The sequence below is a fragment of the Ambystoma mexicanum genome, chromosome 3q (genome assembly GCF_040938575.1).
Source record: "Ambystoma mexicanum isolate Mex_15411 chromosome 3q, UKY_AmexF1_1, whole genome shotgun sequence".
Classification (NCBI taxonomy): Eukaryota; Metazoa; Chordata; class Amphibia; order Caudata; family Ambystomatidae; genus Ambystoma; species Ambystoma mexicanum.
Genome location: NC_090926.1, coordinates 168,672,509 through 168,688,666, shown reverse-complemented (window position 1 = coordinate 168,688,666; position 16,158 = coordinate 168,672,509).

The window sequence follows — 16,158 nt, the reverse complement described above, 5'->3', positions numbered from 1 at the left end:
ATTTCCCTGTACATACACATGCATACATGGCCCTACACAGACATATGTACAACCTGCACACTCCTGCCATACCTGACATGCACAGCATCCAATCAGTACGCATGTACATTTACCGCTCGACTCTAGACAGGTCTGCCTCTCAAGGACCTGGAGGTGGAGTGCTGGGTGTATATGTTCCCGGACCCTCATCTGGTTGTTGGTTATGAGGACCCGGCACCCCTTGGCATCCGCTGCCTTCAAGAGGCGCCGGGCCTTGTTGAAGGTCCTGGACTTGAAGTCCTCCCAGCTCTTCCGGACGTGTTGAATGTCGCAGACTGCCACCCCCGCCACGTTGATGGCAGTCACGATGTCCATCCAGATCCTCTTCCGTCATTCATTGTCGGCGCGCAAACTTCCAAAGAGGGCATCATACTGCCCCAGGACTTGCTCCACCAGTATACCAACTTCACTGGCACTGACGCTGGTAGCCCTCTGCCTCTCTGGCTGGGAGTTGCCAGTGGTGCCAGATGGTGTTGTGTCTGACATGGCAACCCCAGAGGCAGGTGTGGGTGGGCAACTGGGTCCTGGGGCTGGGCTGTGGAGCGATGGTATACTAGTCGGGAGTCTTCTGTTCCAGCAGGGGTGGTCACAGCAATTGCACCCCTGCAGATGGCTGACGTGCAGGCACCAAACAGCAGGGCATGTGGGCAGCAGGCAGGCAGGCAGCAGATGGCAGGTGGGAGCGTGCTCGGGGCTCTGGGGGGCAGGAGAATGGCCTTCTGGGCAGGAGCGTGGTCTTCTGTGTGTTGTTGCGTGGCCAGCTTGATAAGGAGTGATTTGGCATGTGAAAAAACTGCACGTCTGTGTGTAATTCGAGGAAAGGCCCTTAGCGTGTAAGCGCATCTGTGACGTGACGCGCAAGGGCTTTTCCCTCAACATGGGTGCATGTTGATTGTACACGTGCAAAAACTGCCTGTCCGGGTGTCACTGCGTGCAATTGGAGGAAAGGGCCTTAGCACATACGTAAGTGACGTTGCACGTGTGGGCTGGCTTAAAAGGTACGTGTAGGATGCCATTTTCTTGTATGTGCTTTTTGTGGAGAGTGAGCAGGTGATTCTTGTACTTCTTGCCGGTTCACACGCGATAACTTCACAACGGTTCCAGTTCGTACTCCCTGTTTACTCAGACATCTTTCAATTCTTCTTTTGGCGGGGGTGTTGCCAACGCGCACATCCGTGTCTTTTTAACTTTCTTTTTCCAGGCAGACGGTGAGTCGCGCACATATTTTCCTACTGTGTTTGCCCCCGTGTGTCGCCTACCCTTTCAGAGGTCATTGTAGGCTGCGTGTACCACGCGTACGCTTATTTTTGTGTTTCTGGGTGCCAAAGCGTAGTGCAGGTTCATTTTTCCACGCACGTGGTCTACCAGGGGTTGGGTGCACGTTAAATATTGTTTTCGGGGGTGCCTGTGCATTGCGTGACCCGTCATCTTCCCCCAGGGGTCACAGACACCCTTGCTAGAGCACTAGGGTACGAATTCCATCTAGTACCCTACCCCTTTCACCCCAATTGCCCAGGACAATTGTTAACTGCAACTCCCATACGCACAACATCAGTGCCATGGTTAGGAGGCAACCAAGCAGTAAGGGAGGCAAAGGTGGCCGGCCTCAAAGAAGTGGGCGTGGTAGGGGACGTGGCCAGGATGTGCAGGGTGGCCCAAGAGGCCAGTGTGTGGAGGACCAATCAGGGACACCTATGCTCCCCTCCCCCAATGGTTCGGGGAGATGTAGCTGACACCATCCAAGCTCAGTCCTTGTGAAACCGGCCCATATTGTCAACAGAACCGGCACAGGATGACTCCTAGGCTGACTTCTGTGTCACCAAGTCTAAGCCATGTGTGGCAGTGAAAGTTGCTGTCACCAGGCCACGTGGATCTGGGGCAGCAATGTCATCTGCTGCTCCAAGTAGCCAGGGTGAGGAGGCTGCAGGGGCAGCTGCAGCTCAATCTACCCCAGCTCCGAGTCTCCCAGCCAGGACAGTGTCGGTCCAAGTCCATCACACCGAGGTTGGTCCTGCCAACATCACCCAGCAGCCAATGCCTGCAGTGAGACCTTTGGTCATCGTGCCTTTGGCAACTTCCAGTGCCCAGTCCACCTGCACTTCTGCCCCTACCAACCAGAGTGGCATAAGCCACTCAGGGTCCGCACTACCTTCCAAGAGGAAGAAGTGTGCTCTTGCAGTACAGGCTGCGACCCCAGACACGGCTACTCACTCTGGCATGTCAAGGAAGCCTAGTTTCAATGATGCAGAACTAGATGCACTTGTGGGCTATGTGTCGGCCCATGGCCGTGAAATGGTGGTGACTGCAGGGTGCAAGACTACGACTGCTCAACGTAGGGCCCACTGGCAGACCATCGCGGACCGCATTAGTTCCCTTAGATTTGTGAAGCGTACAGCTGATGATTTCTCTAAGCACTGGAATGACTTGAAACGCAGAGCAAAGAACAAGCTGGCTTCAGATCATGCCCCTACTCTGGTGACTGGCGGTGGGTCTCCACCAGAGGAGGAACAACCCACTGAACATGAGTCTGTCGCTGGAACATTCATCACAGAGGATCAGATCCAAGGCGTGGGAGACCTACCACATCTTGAAGCAATGTCCGGTGAGTGACCATGCATGTGTGTGCAATCCATGTGTATGTTGCTTGGGTGATGTGTTCTGATTGAGTGCCAGGTGAGGCTGTCTAGACATGACTGCTATGGGTCACCCATGTTGTCTCTCAAAACCATTCCCCGGCCTTGTGTTTCCGTTTCACAGTATCCCTTCTGACCACAGTTCACTTTTTGCACATGATTAATCCACTTGGCCTTCAGCTGTCCTCTTGCCACAACATTGTTCATACTGGTTTCCTCTTCATTTGGCCTGATTGATGAAATGATTAGCATATTTACCAGACATTTACTCCACACAATGGCACACATTTATTGACTTATTAGGGGAAAGATTTGTACAATCAGGCTGATTGAGTAATGTGCACCTACACATGGCCTGCACACTCTCATTTTGGGGCCCTGTTTGAATGTTGAACATGATAATTGTATCCTCTCATGTCGAAGTGACCAACCATTGATGTATCCATGTGCCTGCCATCACTGCATCAGTGAACACTGGCTTTGTTGCAGCGTGTGGCACATGCGTGTTTTCTCACTCTTTTTTACATGTTTTATTTCATGATGTCCATCTCACATGGATGGGTGACAGTACTGATTTGCTACCATCTGGGTGTCCTTGTCAAATCTGCAATGGCTATGGTACGTACCATCTGTGTGCCGGCATGTGTCATGCATCTGGGTTGTCCATGACACTCACAGGCTAATGTTTGATGCCACTGCTATCCAGCATGCAGCACATTTGTTGGTTTTCCATCTTGCAGTCATCAGTGTGTGCTTTTTGCCTCCCCTTCCAACTCATTGACAGTGCATGCATGCCAGAGTTATTGTCATGTGGGACATGTGTCATTTATGTACTGGATCTCTGCCTCGTCATGCCTATGTGTGTGTGCTATGGTGCTCAGGCCTGTTTCCATTTGTTATCTTTCATGTTTTTGCAGATGATGTGGCACTTGATGCTGTTGAGGAGGCGGAGATTGGGCAGATCCAGGAGGACTCACAGCCACAACGGGCACCAGTGGAGGACATGGGGTGGTGGTGGGTGAAAACCCATTACCCCTACAGACCATACTGTCCACGGGTGTCTCTGGGTACACCTCCAGAGACCTCTATGAATCAGGTGCTGAATCGGACATTGAGACCTATGTGCCGTTGCAGGTGAGTGTTTCTGGCAGGGATGCTGTTCTGTCCAACCCACCTGCACCGGGGGTAGACCGCTCTATGGGGATTTCAGTGTTGAAAAGTCCGCCTGTGGCAGTTACGTATGCACACTCCACAATATTTGGTCCTATTCCTGGGCCAGCAGATCAAAGGAGGAATGCAGTCCTGCAGTCTCAGGCAGTGCAAGCACAGCAAGATGCACATCACCTTGCCCCAACCAGGTGTGGTGCCCGCCAACGCAGTGGCCGTGCGCCACCAGGCAATACTGTGTGGGAGAACTCCATCTACACTATAGCAGCACAACAGGGGGCATTATGTGAAATAATGGCACAGGCAATGGATAGGGTGGCCACTTCCATTCTCCCTCCTGAAAGGCATGTGAAGCTCCTGCAGCAGGCAACAGATTCCATTTGCCACTCACACAGGGAGGACATGTTGGCATCCGACAGGGACCGACAGGCTGGACTGGAGACTCTACGCACAGCCATATCTGTAGAGTCACAGGCCCACAGGGAAGCCCTCAGGTTAGAACACAGGTCCCTCAGAGATACTCTGGGGGAACTTGAGGTGTCCCCGAGTACAAGGGCAGAACATCAGCTGGAGCAGCTGACATGTACACACTCAGCTGAGCTCCAGGCAACCCGTCAGGAGATCCGGGCATCATGCAAGGCCATGCAGGCAGAAATGCATGCTACCAATGAGGTGCTGCATGGGGATCTCTGTACCATCATCCTGCAGAACCAAACCTTTCAGACCTGCATGCTTGCTGCCATGGAGGAGCATGCCAGGGCTTTGCGTGGTCTGCCTCCCATTTCACGGCCACCTTCTGATGTACCACCACAGGGTGATAACAGCTACGGCAGTTCTCTCACTGTAGCGTAGCCGTGCAGGCCATGAGCCCATGGAGGTATTTTTGTTTTTTCTCAACATCCACGCATGTCGGTGTTGGGGTGCACCCTGTACCTCGTCCCTCCTGGGTGCCTCCCCCGATCCACACATGGCCATTTTTGATTTTATTTTTATATATATATTTATTTACAGTGTGTTGCTTTGTGTAGGCATCCACTGTGTATTCCAGCTGGGCACATGCAGGCTTGACCTGTCTTTGGGTTAGGTGCTTGGGTTCCTGACACACACACCCCTCTTGCTTCCCCTTTCCTGGGCTTGCAAAGGGTGTGACCAAGTGACCGTAACTTGCACAGTGACATTGGGCTCCCATAAATTGTGTGGACAGTCTGTAGTCAAAACTGTGTATACATCCCTAGTGGGTATTGTACAAATCTCCACTGCATGGTGCATTTATGTATGGTTCTACATCCCTGACTTCTCCTTATATACATGTACCTTCTTCATGTCTTAACAAGCCCATCTACTTTACAGATGCAGTTCATGTTGTATGCAGTTCACTGATACATTTGCCTTCCAGCAACAATCTGTAGTTAGAAGGGGTCGATGTGCTGCCTTAGGCAGGTTGTGACACTTGCACTACTTTTATTTTTTATTGTAATATATTGCCACTGTTTCATCATGTACTGATGTTTTCTCTTGCTGGTAAGTATTTGTTCATGTGTGTCATTTTTTATTCATTATTGAGAGTGAATTGTCTGTGGCCTGTTTCCATTTAGGACAGTGCACTTTGTGACACTTGTGTCATGTGTCGTGCATTCATTTGGTTGCTTTCACATTGCATGCCATGCCATGGTGTATTGGGGAGGTGTTGGGTGACATGCCACTATTTTGATGTGGTATTTTGCAAGGAGGTAGTCCTTCATGATGCATGAATTTGTGCCTTTTTGTGACACAGCATTGGGTGTCTTTGAGTAGCTAGGGATGCACACAATGTAGCACTTCCAGGTGAACAATCTCAGGCTGGTACGGTTGTGACAGTTGACTGTCCCTTTTGTCATCATCATTGATTGTGAGCTGGTATGTGCCAGGCCTGTGTGCACTCTGCAGGGGTGGGATTTTAGGTGAAGTAAGTTGCCACAAGCTGGGTCCGGACTGCTTCACCACATGTCCTTTCACCTCCCATGCGCAGCGGCCGTGCATGTGGTTGGGGATGTGGGGGCACCACCATGTCCACTGGCACACCCCGCCGGGTTGCAACATTGTGCCGGACACATGCTGCCACTATGATCCTGCACACTACTGGGGGTGCATATAGCAGCTGCCCACCGGAGTGGTCAAGGGAGCGAAAGCGTGACTTAAGCACTCCGAATGTGCGCTCCACTATGCCCCAGGTTGCAATATGGCCTGTGTTGTATCTTACCTCGGGTGGTGTGGTGGGGTTCCGAATTGGCATCATCATGTAGGTGCTCAGAGGGTAGGCACTGTCCCCTGGGGAGGTGATAATGGTTGTCATTAGTGGGGTTTTCCCATGTCTCAGTTTCTGACACGCATGCATGTGCAGATGCATTTATACTCACCAATTAGCCATGTCTCGCCATGCCGTCCAGCTTCCAGGTCCCGGTTTAGGGGTGACATTCTGATTATGAAACTATCATGGCTGGACCCTTGATAGTTGGCATATACTGAGGTGATGATTCCCTTGGCATCACATACAACCTGCACGTTGATGGGATGCCAGTGCTTGCGGTTCTGATAGATATGCTCAGTGGCCATGGGTGGACGTAGAGCCACATGGGTGCAATCAATGGCACCTAGGACTTTGGGGAAGTGTGCCACCCCATAAAATTGCTGGACAACAGCCTGCCTTTCTGCAGGTGTTCTGGGCATGTATATGTGCCTGCGGACTGAGGGGCGTGCAGTCATGATGGCCAACATCTGGTGTAGGCAGCGTGACTGCGTGGCCTGTGACACACCCCCCACTATGGCACTTGTCCGCTGAAATGAACCAGTAGCCAAGAAGTGCAGTACATTGAGCACCTTTTCCAAGGGGCTCAGTGCTTGCGAGCACAGGGTGGGTGATGTGAGATCATCCTCCCACTCCCTCACCAGGTCTAGGATTATTTGTGGTGGAAACCTGTACCTCCCATACACCTGGTCATCAGGCATCCCAAAGAGGCTGGTCCTGGGTAAAATAATGCGGGGCCTGGCTACCCTCCTCCTCCTGCGGTGTCCCACGACCACTGCTGCGAGGAACGGTATATTCATCGTAGCGTCTGAGCTTGTTTGTTGTTTGTGCACACTTTTATGCTGCGTGGGGCCGCTTACGCCTGCTTCCTGCTGGTGTACGTATTTCCGGATTAGCGCGTCTTTTTTGGCGCACGCCTTTCACCTGTTCGATTCCATGAAATCGTGTTGTTAGCGCGCGTGTGGGCGTTGCAAGCATTTACCTCCTGTACTTCCCCTGTAACGCCCACATTTTCACGCATTGTTCCCCATTCCGCGTGTTACGCCCCGTGTTCTGCCCACTTTTCTTGTGTGCGCTATGCTATGTGCGCTTTCCCTGTGCGCGTAGCGCAGCGCATTCCATGAATCAATCAATGGCTGCGTGCAAAGCTTTGGCATGCGTGCGCTGCGATTTTCACGCTTGCACTCCCCTTTTCGACACACATTTATTCCATGAATTACCCTGTAAGTTTTTTGCAAAGGCTCCGGTTTGATTCTATATTGCTATTTTACATTATTTGTGGGCTTAAGTAGGTGTGGGTCTATAGCTTGATTGGTACCACCCACCAAACCTGTTTGTTTTTTTCTCATATTTTTCAGAAGCTGTCTGGACATAAAAGGAGTATGGAGCAGGTCCATGGTCATGGTTTTACAACTGGATGTTTGGATGTTCATCTTCCTGATATTGTCTTTTTCGTGAGAGGAATTCATATTGTTTCTGAGAGCTAAAGAAGAAGGAAGAGTGTCTGATTGCATGGGGTTTTATAGGCTGGGACCTGTGCTGATTGGCTGTAATGGGGTCTGGCTCTGTGGAGAGCTCTGTTTTATGTTCTCATTCAGAAACTATTGATGTTTGTCTTAAATACATTTTAAAAGTATGTTTTCTTTGCTGCTGGATGAGTAGATAAAGAAGATTAATGCATAATACTCGCTTCTGTGTATTTAATAGAATCTAAACCCCCACTCAAGATAGTCCGGGGGATAAGCCACTGATTCCCATGTTACATGTTCCCGCCTACAGTTGGCAATTGCTAAAAGCAGACAGATCCCACTGTAAATGCCGAAGGGAAAGTGCCATTTTCAGGCAGTGTTTAAACATACATGCCAGTGCTCGAAATTAAGATTGCATAAACAGGAGCTAAAAGGCACTCCTGGGTATCCAGCATTCACCAGTGACCAGGAGCTACCACTGGGGAACGGGGAGCTAGTACATGGCGTATAGGTAATCCAACTTCCACATTAGATGCAAACATAAAACATTATTTATGACACTGTATGATTTAAATGTTGTATAGATGTGTGTACTAATGTTCATTTGTAAATGAACCTTGTGCATTTGGGACAGATACACATTGCTGTGTCTGTTCGGCATCGGCTGGCCTGGGGATCTAAGAGTAGCTCCTGGTAACTGTTACTATCAAGCTAACCCGGCTCTTGTGGGCTATACAACACACAAAAAAAAGGTTGCCCCAATTTAATTAAAGGTACATGGGACAATGGGGGTCAATCAGCAAAATGCACAAAGAGGAGGTCCCATGTATGTAATATAAATGATCCAAAGGCATTTGGAAATATCCAAAATGTATTTTGAAAAACAATTTAGATTTAGTAAATAAAAAACAATTTGAAAACAAATATATATATATACAATTAAACACAAAAGGTAAGCCGGCTAATGAAACACACGCACATCCCTACCCAAACATAAGCCACACATCAATCGTACCTAACCAAAACCATTAATATAATGCACAATCACATAAAATTCAAACAAATGTTAAGATATAATCAACAATGACAGTGTCTACGCCCATCAAGTTTGCGCTTGAAAGCCTATTGAAAACCTAAAATGATATAGGCCCATTGTGAGAAGAACTCTGTACTCATCAGGAAAGGCTATTCAAAGAAGACATAGGGGGTCATTACGACCCAGGCGCTAATTGCGCCAACTTTACCACCATGGTGTAAACTACGTTTACACCATGGTGGATGGCGGATTTACCGCCCCATTCCAAGGTGAGTGGGGCGGTAAATCCCCATTTCCCATTTTCCCTTCCCCATTCCCATTTTTGCCCCATAGGGCATAATGGGGGTGGGGAAGGCGCTAATTACGCCACCGTAAATTACAGTGGCGTAATTAGCATCATGGCAGGTTAGCGCCAAGGATTTTAACGGCTGCTAAAAGCAGCCGTTAAAATCAGAATCAGGCGTTAAGGGTTAACGACGGCGTTAACCCTTAACGCCTGGGTCGTAATGAGGCCCATAGGGCCTCATTACACGGTTATCGGTAAGGGTTTACCGGTACCAGTATTTTACTGATACCGGTAAATCCTTACCGCCTTACTACGAGGTCCCTTTACGGGTTGGGGAATTTAACGCCTGCTTTTTGCAGGCGTTAAAAACCAACCTGCAAAGGGACCCAGGGAGCTAATTACGGTACCGCAATTTGCAGTGCCTTAATTAGCGCCTTCCCCATTCCCATTATGCCCTATGGGGCAAAAATGGGAATGGGGAAGGGCAATGGTGGAAGGGGGAATTACCGCCCCGCCAACCTTGGAATGGGGCGGTAATTCCCCTTTCCACCAAGGCAGTGCCGGTATTTTACCGTCATGAACCATGGCGCTAATAGCGCCATTGTTCTCTGCCTACCGTGTAATGACGCCCATAGTATGCAGAACATAACAATTGATTAATGGCTGGGCACGAAAAATAAATCAAAGCTTGGATCAGAGGATTACTTTCACGCAGCGAGGTAGCTGCTCTGAAGCTGCTACTGCTGCTGAAACCCTGACCCAGAAACAGGTTGTCTACGAATGGGTTAGCACCAGATTCCCCACAAACATGCTGTGCACTAAGGGAGAGAAAGGTAACCCCCTTTCGTCCACACTTGAGTACCGAGGTGAGCGGCTCTACGCACTGGCCTAGAGGCCAGCTATCCTAGGACAACCAAGGCTCCACAGCAGAGCGTTATCGATGCAGTTTAGGTGGGATTCTGACTTAGAAGCGTTCAGTCATAAACTCACAGATGGTAGCTTCGCCCCATTGGCTTCTCAGCAAAGCACATACACCAAATGTCTGAACCTGCCATTCCTCTTGTACTGTACTAACTTGTCTCACAACGGGCTGAATAGCTCCAAGCTCCCCTTAATTTCGAACCCTCCCCAACATAATCCATTTGGGAGATACTAGTCCAATCCTGATTTTAACTTGGCATTCTGAGATTTGTAGCCTTGAATTTCTCCATTAACAATCCAGTACAAGGCCAATAATGCAAAGTTAAAACCAGGTCTAGACTAGCATCTCCTGAATAGAATGGACATTGCTGGCATGTTAGTTTACATGTTTTACAAAATGAAGTGTCAAAGCAAGGAGTACGTTTTCCTTTTGCTTGTCCACTCAGCTTTGCAAAAGTAAAACATTTCATGTAAGGCACCCAACAGCATTTAACAAGTAGGTGTTAACGTTGGCAGGTCCCTGAATTAAATTTGCACTTATTATAATTTGACCCTGCAAGGTCACCCACGTTCTCTACACACAGATGTCTGCAGCTGGTAGCAGCTCTGGTCCTCTGGCTCTCACATCCTTTCTTCTGCTGGCATTCTGCGCCCTTAGATCATCCGGACCTATGTCTTTGCATATGCCCTCCCCACGTTTCTTTCAGGGATTCTTCTTTTTTTGTACAAACACTGGCATACTCGTAACCATTTCCTTCCAGTTTGATCTTGTTGTCCTTCTTTACTTCCCCCTATGCGACCATCCCATTTCTTTGCCCACACTTACAATTCCTCTTCTTGCAATATCTCCAACTTTATTTATCCCCCTCTGACTGATTTTCCTCACACTTTTAATGTGGCGTTATGAAATTCTTGTTCCTTTAATAACAAAGTTCACTCTGTGACCTTTTGTCTTGTTTTCTTGTTTTCACTTTCATTTTCTTTTCCTTACAGAAACGTGGCTGACTCCATCTAATATTATTATACCTGCTGTTTTTTCTTCTGCCCAGTCATTTCTTTCCTAACCCCCCGCCCCTCTGCTCCTCTGGACATGGTGGTGGTGTTGGCATCCTGTACCGTTCCCTCTGTTTTGTCTCACTCTCAGTTGGATCGTCGCTTTGTCTTATCTTTGAATATCATTACTGTTCTTTTTCTTGTCCTTCCCTTAACTTTGTTGTCATCTATCCTCCTCCCGGTCCTGTTTCTTCCTTCTGTGATGATCATGATATTCTCCTCTCGACTCTTCTGCCGCCGTCTGTTCCTTTCTTGCTTTTGGGTGGTTTTAATCTTCATCTTTCTTCCACCCATGCCGCTGTTGCGCTTCTGTCTATTCTTGATTCTTACTCACTTCTACAAATTCCAACCCCTCCTTCCCATACATCTGGGTCTTCTCTTGATCTCATATTTTCTTTTATTCCTACCTCTACCTCAGTCACTGCTCTCCCTATTTATTTTTCTAACTACTTTCTTCTCTCTTTTTCTTATCCTCTTCCTCCTTTGTTCCCTCTGCCTCAATTTTCAACAATGTTCTGCCATTGTGTTCTCCAACTCTTTGATCCTACTTCCTTTTCCTCTGCTGTTATCTCCACTATTCCTTCTATTGCTAACTTCTCTTTCTGCTGACTGTGCCTCTTCCATTCTGTCTGGTACTCTGTCTGATTCACTTGACCTCCTCCATCCTTCTGCTGTGGTTATTCCATCTCACAGGCCCTCCCAGCCCTGGATGTCATCTTCCCTTTGGTCTATTCACTGCTCCCTTCGTCAGGATGAATGGCGCGGACCAGTAACCCATTTATCTTCCTTATCTTCTCTACACTCTTCTTATGATACTCTTCTCCTTTCTGCTAAACAACAATACTTTCATTCTCTTTATGCTTCACTTGCTTCTCATCCTTGTTGTTTTCAAAATCTGAATCACATTCTTCTCCTTCCTCCCTTGATCACTCATCCTCTTCTCCCCTCTCTGCATCTGACTTTGCTAATTATTTCACCTCAAAAATGTCTCAACTGCCTTCCTCTATCCCCTCCATTTCTATTGCACCTTCTTTATTCTTGTGCAACTCTGATTTGTCTCTCCCTGTATTATCTACATTCCAACTTCTTTTAGATGGTGATATTTCGTCTGCCCTAGACACGGCTCATCCTACTTCTTCCCCAAATTAGTCTTTTTCTTCTTCCTTAATCCTCCTGGTTTACTCATCACTTCTGCCCTATTTTACTGCCCTCTTGTTACCTCACTCTCTTCTGCTATAGTCCCCTCTCACTTTCAGCATGTTTTTATACTTCGCATTCTGAAAAAACCTACCCTTGATTCTTCTCTGCCCTCTAACTTTCAGCCCATAGCTCTTCTTCCTTTTCTTTCTAAGCTTCTAGAGCACATTGTTCATATCCAAATGTCTTCCTTTATTAATAAACTCCATCTTTTACCTTTTTTTCATGTCTGGTTTCAGGGCCTGTTACTCTATGGAAACTGCACTTCTGTCTGTTACTAACTCACTACTTTCTTTACGTTACTCTAAACTTTCCTCTCTTCTCATTCTTCTTGATCTCTCAGCCGCTTTTGAAACGGTCATTCACACTATTCTTCTTTCCTCTCTTTCTAACTTGGGTTTCCGGGACTCAGTGCTGGAAGGAATGCATGGTGGCAACAGTAAAGACAGAAACAAGTGATCACAGTTCAAGGGTGTTTACTAAACTGTATAGGTAGGTTGGAAAAATGCCTAATCTAAGATGCGCGCAAGCTACGACCATCAAATAATAATAAGGCAGTCCTAGTGGTGTCTTGTCAAATAAAAGGGCCTATACTAAAATAAACTATTACCAATCCTTACAACTAAATACTAAAAGAGTGTGGGATAGTGTTCACAAGAAAGAAGTGTTCACAAATGATAGGTCAGGATGTTATAGTCAGGGGTCTCTCTTCCCCATGTTTTGAGCAAGAGACAAGGCGGGACTCCTGAGCATAGTACACTCTCCATCTTTCCCAGCATGAGACTACAGTTCCGCTTTTAGGTATCAGGATCTTCGCTGGTAAGTCTCTTTTCTTCAAAAAAGTCTCTTGACTTCGAGGACCTGATTTGTTCAAAATAGCAAAACAAAAAGTTCCTTTTTGTATGTACGCTGGGTGGTGGCTTTCACCCCTGAATCCCCCTCTTCCGGGGTCATACCCCTCTCAATAGCAGCCTCCTCTGTCAGGTTCACTACGGCTATTATTCACAAGATTTCTCCTTTTACATTCACAAATCTTAATGTCTTGTTAAACAATCCACTGTGGACATCCCTCCATTGGGTTCACTTTTGTCAACACAAGGTTCATTGGGGCATCATGCTTCGCCCCGTTCTGTTGGCATCCCTCCGTCAGGTTCACTCTTGACACACAGTTCCTTCTCCTTTCTCCCTATGTAGGATTTGTCTCCCTTAATTTCTCAATTACGTGCTAGCCAAAGACTTTCAACTGTACAGGAGGTTTTGCTAGACTCCTGTATGACCACTTTGACTTTTTCATTGCGGCTCTCCAAGGGCCATCTGGTATCGGTAGTTTCAATAATAGGGGAATCAACCAGAGTCTATCAAGTGAGTATGCACGTGGTGCCTGACCCCTCTCTCCCTTCGATTCACCAGCTGTCATGAACCTCTTGGCCTTTCTTGTCTTTGGAGCCAAGAATGGTACCACGGTAGCAAGCGTCTCTCCCTGCCCTCATTATGAGTGAAGGAGGGCTCTGTGTACCGTTTACATCTGCAGCAACACACGCTGGCTATTGTTTGTGGTCTTAGAATTCCTTTCATGGAGGCTTCGTGGGTCTGGGTCGAAAAGCACAAGGTCGCTTCTCTCCTTGTCGCCCCTTCAGTTCTCGATGATTTTCTCCTCCTCTTGGACTTCTGCCCTGGGATAGCTGTCTCGTCGTGTGGTTTGCCTTGCTTGTAGTGTTCTCTCTTGTTCAACCTTCATTCCTGTGGGGAAGGGAAAGGGCTGTCAGGTGTGTGTGGTTCTGGTCAATAGCCTGACTTTGCCTGACCCTTGTGTTAGGACATGTCAGGTAAACGGCTTTCATATGAGTCTTTTGTCTTTCATGGCGTAAGAAAGTGTTCTTGTTGGAAAAGGGGGGTAGAGTGTCTGAGTATCCTAAGTGGTAGGATTGGGAAAAGGAGTAATAAGAAGGGGAAACCGCATCCCACCCATCAATGTCCCACTTTCACTCCCTGAGTTTCCCTCATCTAGGTGATCCCCCGCACTGATCCACCCCTAGGAACTGGATCCAATAGTGATGGCCATTTCCTGGCCACCTGGATGACAGATGACTGGGGACTCGTCAGGGAGACACCTTTGGGTTTCTCACAGTGCTGAATTGGTTTTTATTCCTCCCTCACAGGGTGTACTTTTTCTATTTCCTGAGCTGGTTGCTCTTCTTCCACCCTTCCTCTTATGAATTGTGTTCCTGAAGGCTCGGTTCTTGGTCCTCTTCTCTTTTCTCTCTGCACCTCCCCTCTTGGTTCGATTATTTAATTTTTCGGTTTCTCATATCTCCTTTATGGGGATGATTCACAAATCTTTCTATCTTTTCCTTCTTTAACTGACTCTATTCACTCTTCTCTATGTGCTTGTCTTCTTGCTATCCAATCTTGGGTGTCTTCTCAATATCTTTACCTCAACCCCTAAAAAATTGAGGTTCTTTTCTTCCCTGCTTTGGCTATTCCTCCTCCTCTTTCTCCCCCATTTCTTTATTTTCTTCCCTCTTCTCTTCTAATTTCTCCCTCTGCCTGTAAACGGGGCATCATTCTTGACTCTTCATTATCTTTTTCTTCTCATCATCCTCTACTTCTCGCTCTTGCCGCTATCAACTTTTCAATCTTCAAAAAGCTCATTGGTATCTTACCTTTCCATCCACTAAACAACTTATTTTCCTGCCTATTTTACTGCTCTTCTCTTCTTCTTGAGCAGGGTGAGGTTGAATGCACTGCAGGATTTTTGCCAAGTCTTCTCTTTTTTTCTGATGGTTTGTTTGGTGATGTTGCATTCTTGAGTGTACAGGTTGCAAAATGTTCAGGCTTGTGGGTGCGTTTTTCACTGGGGCATGGTGGTTGATGTTGGTTGTGAGTGAGGTGTGGAGTTATTGGAGGAGCAAGTCGCAGTCCTGGTTATTCAGAGGTGAATGAGCCCATGTGAAGGGGAGTTTGGTGAGGTCTTCAGTGAGAACCTCAGCTGGGAAGTTCTCGAATGATCGAAAAGGCTTGTTTTCAGGGTTTCCGTTGGGTTTGCTTGACTCATGTGGTGTGACTAATGTAAAAGGGGATTGCCAGATGGTCTGACCAGTCAAGCTGGATTGGAGAGCTGTGATGGAAGATGGGCAGGGCAGTGATGATGTTGTTAAATTATATTATCTTTCCTGTGAGTTGAGTCTTTTGTGTGCTGTGTGAGGTTGAGAGTGTTGAGTAGGCAGTGGAGATCTTCTTTCATTGACATGGTTGCTGGGTTGCCAGGGATGTTGATGTTGCTGAGGAAGATGTTGTTGGCATGTGTGAGACATGGTGGTGACCAAGTCCATAAAGTCTTCGATGAAGGAGATGTTGGGCTTGGGTGGTTTGTAGATGAGGTGGAAACACTATCCATTGGGGAGAGCAGGAAGTTCCAGTTCGGTGTATGGCCATAATGCCTTGTGAATGATGGCAAGGCCTCCGCCACCCTTGTTTGGGTGGTCTTGTTTTAGAAATATGTAGCTGTTGGGGATGATGACATCTAGGATGTGGGTGTAAGTGGATGCCATCCAGGTCTCAGTAATGAAGAGGGTGCCTGAATCATGTGTGGTGATGAGGTCGGCAATGTCAGCTGCATGGTAGATTGCTTAGGTGACATTGGCGAGCATCAGTCTTCTTGTAGTTGTGGATGATAAAGTGCTGATGGGATCTACGGTGACGTGGGTGACGTGAGTGAGAGGGCTGCAATGCAGTGTCCATGGTGTTGCTGGTGAGCACCATGGTTCGCAATGACTGGTGATTGTAGAGATTGGCTGTTGGGAGAGCGAGGTGAAACACATATTTGAGGGAGCTTACCTGATGTTAGAGGAGCAGGGGTTCTGGTACTGGGTCATCCTGGTTAGAACAGGGCCAAACAACCCTAAGGTTTGGATTGAGAGAAAGACAATACTCCTGGCATAGTTTAGAATGAATGAGTGTGGGGTTGCTGCTTTGTATGCATTAAAGGAAGTCTTTGATCTCTTGATGTAGCATAGTTAATTTCTATACAGCCAATCTACATCCTAGCTGCTGGGTGGGCCCATGTAATGCGT